At 38.0% G+C, this 8,444-nt stretch overlaps 1 non-coding gene across 1 annotated transcript; it reads left to right on the top strand.

The window, feature by feature from the left end:
• The first annotated feature begins 7,089 nt into the window (after positions 1-7,089).
• On the top strand, positions 7,090-7,162 carry TRNAK-UUU (transfer RNA lysine (anticodon UUU)). Its single transcript has one exon. It is a non-coding gene; the product is annotated as a tRNA-Lys (tRNA).
• Positions 7,163-8,444: the final 1,282 nt, after the last annotated feature.

Consider the following 8,444-nt stretch of genomic DNA (forward strand, 5'->3'; position numbering starts at 1 on the left):
ATTTAAGTCAAGAAATGCAAGAAGAAACCCTAGATTTGACACATCAACCCAAAATACGAAGTTTGGCTCTGAAAGTTACCTCAAGAAGGCCCCTTTGATGAAATAGAAGCAAATCCAAGCTCCCCAACTCTTCAAGCTTGATCTTCTCCCTCCTTTCTTGCAATAATACACAAAATGGTGAGCAAATGGCCTCCTAACACACTCACAAGGGCTCACAGACGTATGGGTGCTCTTAGGGTTCAAGGTGGCCGCAATTGAAGGCCATAAGGTCCTTTAAATAGGGCTTAGGACCGGGAAATTAGGGTTTCATTAAACAGCGCGGACTCGCCGAGTCCATCCCTTGGACTCGCCGAGTCCGGACGCGAACCTCCGCCCAAAACCGCGACCCGACTCGGCGAGTTCGACCTCCAACTCACCGAGTCCCTTCACAGAATATCAAAAAAAAAATGAAAGTAAAGATACCTGGGGATCCGGGCTGTTACAAGTTTGTTCATAAATTTTATTATGATTTTTAATGACCTCCAACTTGTGTGAAAAGGGCCATAATCGCAGATGGGTCCGGATTTGCTCCTGAAATGATAGGCAGTTTTGTAAAAATCACCATAAATCGTAGAAACTCATATGGAGATGTGCAAGTAACCATTTTAATGCTAAGAAATGGAACTACTTTCACCTAAAACATTTTTAAAAATCAAATGTTTAAGTTGACCAAAATAGTCTATGAATGGAGCATAACTTTTCTAATGAAAGTTGTAAGAAGAACTTAGTGGTGTTCTTGGTGTTTTGAACTTGTATCCCCCCCCCCCTAAAACTTAAGAAAACGTAAAAATATAGGGGTATGAACTCACCTTGTGTGATTTCAATGGATGGATGTTGAACGAGGGAAGTGTTCAACTCAAGAACACTTGAAGGATTGCTTGAAGATTCGAGAATCTAACATCCAAATGAAGGAGTTTGTGTAAGGAGTTAATGATTTGAGTAAAAGGAAATGTAATAACCATAAGGAAGGTGATGATACTTACCAAATGAAGGAGAAAATCTGGAAAATGCCTTGGAAATCTCGAATTTGTGTGAGAGAATTTGAGAGAAAAGGGGATTTAATCTTTTGGTAGAAATGAGGGAAGTGAGTGAGAGAGAGAGAGAGAGAGAGTTGTTCCAGATATAAAACATGAGAATGGATGGAAAATGATGAGAAAGTACCTTGACATGACCAAGGTATGGTGGGAGGAGTGGTTGGCGAGAGAGTGGGTGAGGGGGTGGTTGCTTGTGTTATAAATTAAAGCAAGGTCAACACTCCACCTTAATTACTCCAACCACTAGATCTTGGATAAGATTTGCATTAAAAACATGATTATTTAATACAGATGGATCTTAATATGTTAAAATAAAATTTTTGGGTGAAAATCCCCTGTTAAAATAATTAAAAACGGGTTTAAAACTGAGTCGTGGTTGAAAACCGGGTGGAAAAGTGGGAAATTCGAAGTCAGGGGTGAGGTCTCGGTCTCAACAGCCTAAAACCAGAGCGATTTGGCTGCTGGTGCGGATCCGAGGGAGAAGGGACTGCGGTCCGAAGGCGATAATCGAAGCAGGGCTTGGTTTTGGGTGCGGCAACTCCGGGCTCGGTGGCTGCGGGCTTGACTGCTGCGGCTTTGGGCTTCGGCTCGGTGGCTGCAGCTAGATGGTTGCGGCTACCTAAGAGCCTCGGTTCAGCAAGTCCGGTCCTTATTCATTGCGGTCCGATGGCTGCGGTTCCTTAAGAGGGCTTCGGTTTTGGTCCTTGGGCTGGATGGCTGCGACTACCTAAGAGCTTGGGCTTCGGGTCTTTTGGGGTATTTTACCCGTTTTAAGCGATTTTTGACCCGGTTAAGGGTCGGGATTACCCGAATGATTTCAAAATTTTACGGGAACTTTTGAGAGAGGTTTAGGAGAGATTTGGGAGAGATTTCAAATAGAAAGAGTTAGAGTGAAAACGATTGAGGGAGGTTTCGTTTGTGACCTTTTTGAGCATCCGGCTTCGCAATGCAATGTCCGGAAACCCCGTTAAGCTATGTTTTAGTGTCCTACATACTCCTGATGAGTGTGCAATAGGGTTTTATCTCTTTGGTTAATTGTTTAGCACTATCAAGGCTAAGGAAATTAAACACGCGAATTTTTCCAAATGATGTTTTCTCATTAAAATAGCGAGTTGTTTAGTAATTACATAACGTAAACCCTAATATACAAGGGTTATTTGAGTTGACTTGTTTGACTTGTTGACTTTGTTTGACTTTGACTTGACCAGAATTTGATGGTTCTCACAAGATGCAACCCTATGATCTTATAACACTTGAATCAAAGTGTTTTCCATGTTCTATGGTGTCTTCACTTGCTTAATTAGTGTTATGATCACTAATTAGATACATATATGTGTCTTTATATGTTAAATAGGATCAATGTGTGTGTTCAAGTCTTCACTTGACACCTAGCACCTTATCCAACACTTTCATCCAAACCACTCACTATAGGTGAGTTCATACCCCTTAATCAACCTTTTAAATGATTTTAAATGCTTTTAGGGGGGGGGGGATACAAGTTGAATATCATAGTTATTATATCAATCACATGTGATTAATAACTATCAAACAATGGATTTACTATGCTTTTAACTGTTTTATCAAACTCTTTCACATGTTAAACTCTTTACTAAACTCACTTTTATGTATCAAACCTTTTCTTTTACAGTTTTCAAACTTATATATTGTTAAAACCATGTCTATTATATATATAGTTATATAAATAAGGTTTGAAGGACTTAGGACTGATAACTCACTTTACTTCCTGTTCCTTGTTTGGTTGTGGACTTAGAGTATCCTGTTATTTGTCTGAGTGTCGTTTGATCATTAGTTATATATTATGTATATATGTATAGATATAAAGGATTTTATCTCAGTTCAATACATTCAGTCATACAAACAATTCTTTTAGTAAACTATAATAGATAAAGTTTACGATAATACTATTCATTACTTCTAGTTCAATGAAGCATACAAAGAGTCAGTTCATTCATGAGTCAATACTTACTATTATGAGAAAATATACAACTATACTATGATGAGAAACTATACAACGATACTATTATGAGAAACTATACAGCTATACTATGATGAGAAACAGATAGAGAATACTATAACGAGAAATAATGTAACACCCCGAGTACAGAAGTACAAGTTCATGGTTCTAAGTGTAAGTATGGAAGGTCGACTCGGCAAGTTGATGGATAGACTCGGCGAGTCGATTCGCGATTCTGGTCAGGTGTTAAGTGACCGACTCGGCGAGTCAATGGCTGGACTCGACGAGTTGGTGCTGAAGGAAGAAAACCCTAATCTGGGGGTTGTGTCATATATAAAGCACCTTATAACCCACCCCAACCTCTTTAGCACTTCCTTTGATGTCCATAAGCTTTCCCCATCGATTTCAAACCCTAATTTGAGCGTGAAAAGGATCTAAGTGTGTTTTGGAGCTTAGAGAAGAAGGATACTTGAAGCAAGAGTTGGTGGATCATAGAGGAACGAAGTGGATCTGATTTCCTTACTTGTTGGCATCAGATTGAAGGTAAAAAAATTGTTGCCTTGACCTTGTTGTGCTTAGATTGTTTATGGATGAAGTTTAGGGCCAAATTGTCATATATGAGTCTCTTTTCGAGTATTGGGCTCAGATCTGTGGTTGCTACTACAGATCTAGATTGATCTTGACTCATGAACCTGGGAAGTGATAACTTTGGGGCTTGATTGAGAGTGTCCTTGACTTAAACCTCCATTTTAGTTTGATTAGAGCTTGTTGAACCTTGCATGCACGTAAAGTTGGAAATTTTACGTGTGAATCTGGCCCTATGAGTCCAGATCTATGTATTGAAAGCAATGGAATGGCCTGTGATCGTCTAAATGAAGATATTACATATGGACTCGACGAGTCTAGGAGATGACTCGGCGAGTTAGGCTTTATATCAGTCTTGAGTCGCATAGTAACTCTACAAGTCACATGGGTAGACTCGGCGAGTTGTATGAAGATGGGCAGGAACTCGACGAGTTGGAAGAACAACTCGGCGAGTCTGTTGAATATTCCTTTGGACTCGGCGAGTCTGTTCTTGGACTCGGCTAGTCTAGTCGAGGAGTCCTAACCTTTTCTGGTTGAACGGTAAATCGGCGAGTCGAGGGATGACTCGGTGAGTTGAGCGTGAAGGGATTCAGAGTTGGTGGACTCAACGAGTCTTGGGGCGACTCGACGAGTTGAGTCGCGATATGGGAGTTTCTGAGTATAGGGACTCGGCGAGTCGACGGGGCGACTCGGCGAGTAGGGTCACTCAGGACGGTGGACTTTGACTAGGGACTTTGAATTTGACCAAGGGTTGACCAGTTTGACTTCCAAGGGTATGTTGGTAATTAATGGTGTTTATTGGTTTTGGTTATTTGGTAATGATCAGTGGTGGAGTTCGTGCTGGTGGTTGGAGCAGCGTGGTCTTATTTCTTCAAGTCGGCAGTTGTAGGTGAGTTATCCTCACTATATCGACGGGGTCTAAGGCACCAAGGCCGGCCCTTTATCGGATGGAAATCCGGGTAGTTGTTATGTTAGTGCTTTGCTATATGTTTGAATCCTGGTAGTTAGGATGGTATATGTTAGAGACCTGGTTAAGGTCGGAATCCTGGTATATAGGATGATGCTATGTTAGTGACCGGTTAGGTCGGTATCCTGGTTAGAGTGTGCTATATATGTGATCTGCTAGATCGGTTGATTAGTGATGAATTACTATATGATTATATGTGAGCGGTCCCAATAGGTTGTAGGCCCACGAGGGCAGACCAGACGTACTGAGGCTCGGAGAGTAGACCAGGCCGAATGAAGGCCCGATGCGGGCGGACCAGTCATACTGTAGACTCAGAGAGTGGTCCAGGTAGGTTGAAGGCCCGGTGCGGGCGGACCAACCACATTGCAGACTCGATGTATATGGCTAGACTCAGAGGGTGGACCAGGTGGACTGAAGGCCTGGTGCGGCGGACCAGTCACACAGTAGACTCGAAGTGCATGGTTGTTCTGTTTATGATATGATATGTTATGTGTATGGTATATGTGGCTGGTATTTTGGGGGTAACTCACTAAGCTTTCGGGCTTACAATTTCAGTGTATTGTTTTAGGTACTTCGGGAGATCGTGGCAAGGAGAAGGCGTGATCGTACCGCTCCTCATGTTTTATGTATTTATGATGTGGTTCTGGGAAATACTCTGATAATAAATGAATTGAAAACCTTTTTGTAATGAATTAATGAATATGGGTTGTTTTTGAAAAGTTTAAATTGGTTGAAAATTTTGGATGTTACAAACAATACATTCACTACACTAGTACATACAATACATATACAAGTATACTATAACATAAATGTGAACCACTGTTTCGGTGCATGTCATCACTGCCATGGCCCGATTTGTAGCCAGAATCTCCTGGAGGGAGAGCGTGAGTTTGCGTATAGATCTATACTGGATTGACCATCCTACACCTTTGCTGCTAGCTACAATGGGACCTGCAAGTCTACTGGTGCCAAATGTCATTACTTCCAACGTCTTTCTTCGTCATGTTTATAGTCGATAGTATGGTATAATCAAATCACATAATACCTTGATATAAATTCGGTTTAAGGTAGTTAGTACAACAGTAGTTACTATAATACAACACTACAGTACCGCATTAATTTCCCCTTTTGCATTCACTTTGTGATCATTTCACATAACGATAATGTATAAACTATATTTTGTTAATGATAGTTACACTTAAAAAATTATACACTTTTACAATAAACAAACATACAAAACAGTCGAGTCTTGGTAGAATGCTACTTTTAGTAGAAAATATAGGATTTTCTAGGAGTTACAAACATTCACATACTTTTACTACAAACGTCTACAAACTCATACTTCAAACACTATTGCAAACATTTTGATACAAACAATGACACTAAAATAATAAACTCACCAGCTTTAAAGCTAATAAACTCTTTCAAAATAACTTGTATTCTCAGGTCATCAGGTATCGATGCCAGCTTTTGAGAACATGGAGCACATTCAAGACTCATCTTATATTTTAATTTACATTTTTGGTGTCATATAAATTATACAGAACACACTTGTATTAAATTATATTATTAATGCAATGAATGATATTGTTTACTTGTTTACTATTATTCTGTGTTGTGATACTGTACATGACGTCCTCCACCCCCAAATGTTTCCGCCGTTCTGGTTTTGAGGTGTGATAATGTTTATTGTAAATAAAGTAATTGATTTTCCGGTTCTATTTATTTAACCGCTTTTTATTTAATCGATTGTTAATATATATATGTTTTGTATAGTTTCTATAGAAGTCTTCCTTTTAGTCTATAAATACTTTTGATTTTAATCTACTAATACTTTTGAGATTAATGAAAATGACACATATAATTAATCCGAATAGTATGTTTAAATCGTGGAATAGAGAATTAAGTTAACTCTTGCTGCTGCCGACCAACACCTCTGGCGATTTTTTCTAAGCTCGGAGGACATGCAGATACCTTCTCTAGCTGTCATTGTCCTTCGGGTTTTATTATTTTCTAGATTAAATTATCCATTTTGGATGTCTAATTACCAAGCCACATTCCAACAATTTCAAATTCAAAATTAATTGTTTTAATGTTGTGCTTCAGGTTTCATTCGAACCTTATGTTTAAAAACGTATATTTCTCTAGAACTCTTAAAAATTGAGTCTAGGCTTGATTGATAAAAAAATTGGGCTCACACAAACAAATATTAAAATTTCTTTTTTTTAATTAATATGACTTTAATAATAGTTTGTTTCGGTTAACCAATATAAGCTGTTAAAAAAATAAATGTTAACCAATATAAGCATGGTTTTTAGGCTTTTGGTCTCATTTCTTAGCATCCCTAGGCACATGTGCACCATAAACTGGCCAATCAACGAATGAGGTCAAATAAAAGACGCCTCTCTCTCAATAAATTCAAAATGAGGCTTTTTGGTCTCATTTCTTACTAAACAACTTATTAACATAATTGCAAAAACTGTCATCTGGCCGTTCTAGCTCAGTTGGTAGAGCGCGTGGCTTTTAACCACGTGGTCGTGGGTTCGAGTCCCACGGATGGCGTTTTCCAATTTTTTTTAAATTTCTAAATATATTGCTACCTTTTGTCGATATAATGATTGTAGTTATACATTGTAATTATTTGAGTAAATTAACAAATAAGATTTAAGTATAACTATATACAAATAAGATTTAAGTATAACCATATGTGTTTTTGGGTAATTAAATGTTGGATCAAATAAAACAAATAAATTGAAAGACTAAGGTTTATTAAAAACCACCTAGTAAAAAAAGACAATTACACAAAAATATATAACAATGGGTTTTGCATAAAAGTCAAAGCCGTGTTAACTTTTTTAGTTTATATTTGAAAACCAATCAAAGGATGCAATCACAATCCTTTTAACAATGCTTCTTCTATAATAATGACGTTGTTCTTATACCTATAAATCATCCAAAGCTTTCATCTTCGTCTTGGTCAACGAGACCATATCTACCGAAAAGAATAACTATGAAATGTTTATGAGAGATAGAAAAGACGGATCTAACCACTTAGAAATCGACAACCAAAGATGAATCGCAACCTCACAAAAAAGATTATGGTCTTCATGTTGACAACTACAAAATAGGCATAATTAGATGAACATCAATGTCCCTAACGAACATATTAAGTCTGGTGGAAATTTTGTTCAAAACAATTTTGCATATCTCTACATGCACATGAGGATATTAATCTTTATCGAGACATATTTATTCTAATGTTTACTAATAGTGCATGACATTATCAATGTAATATCTAGTAAAACTAGGGTTTAAATCTCACTTTCATCTATCCATAATATTAGTAAGAGAAACATTACTAAGCATATCTATCAAGGTCGAGAGTCCATATCATACCATGATCATTAATGAAATACAACGTATTCGTCTCTAATTCATAAAGCCTAGGAAACTGGTCCATTAGCCTCATATCACCCACCGAAAGATCCTCCCAACAACATGTAAGAGCACAATTGCCAAGCCTTTTTTCGCATCAAAGAATGAGGTATGGTGTGATTTTCGTGCATTTTATCAAACAACTCAATAATAGTCGACCAAACTCCACCACTCTTCGACTTTTCACTAAACTGCCCCAAAACCCCCATGCAATGCATGAATTCCTTTCATTACCTTAGCCCAAATAAACTCACTTGAGTAAGAAATCTCCATCTCTATTCATTTAATAACACACGATTAAAAGCGTACAAGCTTCCAATCACCATTCCACATTTTTCTAGTGAGTTTAGTACACTATCCCACGTTATCCAACTTATCGGTGGGTAATTATCATCTCCATTTAAAAGAG

This window comes from Lactuca saligna, chromosome 3 (assembly GCF_052625555.1).
Source record: "Lactuca saligna cultivar CGN05327 chromosome 3, ASM5262555v1, whole genome shotgun sequence".
NCBI lineage: Eukaryota > Viridiplantae > Streptophyta > Magnoliopsida > Asterales > Asteraceae > Lactuca > Lactuca saligna.